Here is a 2,459-nt window from a genome sequence, read left to right as displayed (position 1 = left end):
TTTCACATCTAAAATCACATTCAGATCAGAACACATTTTAGTTTTAGCTACATTGTAGAAAATGGGGGGATATAATACATTCTATGTAACACTTGTTTTTGTTGCAGTTGATTCGTGCCTGGTTTTAGATTATTCTTTTGTCATATTTAATTTTGGTACTACACTTTACTTTGTTCAACTTATTCATTTACCATTATTGTTTTGGTTTATTTTGTATCTTATATAATTGATATTATTTGTATTGTCATAGTATTACGTATATTTTCTATTTTGTATTATTCATATCAGTTTTTTGTTAATCATCCTTGGCTCCGTTTATCACTTCTGTATCTGTACCTGTTGTGTTTATTTCCTTGTTCTTTTCTGTATGTACGCATATGTATTGTTTACTGTAATGACTGATTTTTAACGATACTGATATGTTCACGGTTTTCACGGTCACTTCTGTACCGTGAACTCATGAAACCGCTAACACTCCTTCGCCCCGAACAGCAATAATTATTTACGTCTTATGTTTTTCATGTAACGATGTTACGTATATTTGATAACAAATGCGCTACTGTTAGCCTGACTATCGCGCTCCTGGCGGCCGGCCGCCCCGAAGTTGCCGCGCCCCCTTTGGGTGGGGGTCATTAACGCTACTGATGAGTTTCAAAATTATTATAATGCTATAACTGACATTAGAAATCATATTATGAGCCACCGAATCGCGTGTCAAGCCGTGTTCAACTGCGTACAAAAATCTTAGCATTACACAACATGGCACGGCTGTGCATGAGCCATGATGAGGTCGCTTTAATATCCCGATGAAATGCGGCCACATCCACGAATTATTATTTGATCAAAACCTGAATTGCTGTTACTGGGTTCTCTTTAGCGGGAGTTGTTTATTGTTTTGATTGGTATAACGCAGGGTAAATACGCTAGAAATTTAGCGTGGGTACGAGTACAAGAAAACCCACGCCGAGGTCCGTACTTCTGGGTAAAGTGCACACTCGGTTGGGTTAAGGCGGCCTAGGCTGATATTCATGTTCGAGTTCGGACGTGTATCTGCACGATTGCCACATACATGTTTCGAACCCGAATCATGTTCCACCATGTTCGATATGACGTCATTCGAATAGAACGCGTGTTCGAATTCGGGGTTACCGGCGGTCATTTGTATGTTTTCCCTGTAAACCCGCGTTGTTACGCATTTTATTCTCGGAGTATGACTTAAACGGCTTTACGCCCAGCTGAAAACAACATAATTCATCTTTAGAGTAATCCATGTTTACGTATTATCACTTTTTTATCAAAATTATCCGAGGCTATTTTGCATATTAGTCGAAATTTTTTAACTGTGGCGATTTTTTAACGAAAAATGACAGAAAAATAGCTGTTTCTGTCGTTTTTGGCCCAAAAAAACAGTGTAACTGTCATTTAAAACAAAATAGCCTTGGACAAAAATAATAAATAGGGGGTTGGCTTTCTACTTGTAAAATATCATGATGAAAGGTGTTGTTACCGCTTGGGCGTAAAGCCATGAAGTAAACAGCTTTTTTTTAACCAAAATGTTGATTTTTAACCCAAAAATTCAGAAGTAGTAAAAACAAAATAACCTTTACTCAATGTGTTTCAAGTACTACTAGAACTGTGTGAAGTTAAGTTGTGGTGCGACCAAGCTATCAAAAGTTACAGCCATATGTATGAAATACTAATCATAGTTGGCCATAGGCTGCCTTAACCCAACCGAGCACCAAAAGCACGTCAAAAACGCCAAAAATCCGCATAGAAATATATATTTTCCCGAAAGATTCTCGGAGCTCTGCATTTCTTTTATAGAATATCGATGTGAGGTTGTTGAAAAGAGCATTTTAGCGCTTATATCCAGACAAAGAAAAGTTGTTTACACGCGCCTCGGCTAGCTCAATTCTACCGCCGGCAGCGCCGGCGGCGGACGCAACAACCAATCAAAGAGGGTACCGGTGTACAATTAGCGCAAAGAAAGGCAAAGTAGAGAAGGGGCAATGGGAGGTGAAGCCAGAGCAATTATCACCCATCCATTGCATATTTATGGCCTTTCCACCCGCATCTTTGCTCATTTCAATGCCATTACAATATTATAATGAGTACTTCGCTGGGGTATGTTGGTCTACTTTTAGACTACTGGAGCAGACGAAACCCCTCCATAAAGAAAAATAGCTGGAGGGTTTTAACTAAATGGCTGTTAATGGTTCCTCATACCTATCTAACCTACAAAGTATGAGCCGATTTGGCTGACCCCCACCTCCCACCTCCGACTGGTTTTCTCGTGCAATGACTTAAAATGCAATAAAAAAAAACAATATTAATACTCACCACTTATTCCAGCTCCAATGACCACCACATCGATGTCAAGAATTCCCTTCTCCATGGCAGCTTCCAAAATGCACAGAGCTACTAGTGGTGCTGGCTATGTTGGGGGTGGTCGTTTCTGG

The sequence above is a fragment of the Branchiostoma belcheri genome, unplaced genomic scaffold (genome assembly GCF_001625305.1).
Source record: "Branchiostoma belcheri isolate BF01 breed outbred unplaced genomic scaffold, Haploidv18h27 scaffold1118, whole genome shotgun sequence".
NCBI classification, from domain to species: domain Eukaryota; kingdom Metazoa; phylum Chordata; class Leptocardii; order Amphioxiformes; family Branchiostomatidae; genus Branchiostoma; species Branchiostoma belcheri.
This window is presented reverse-complemented; position numbering follows the sequence as displayed.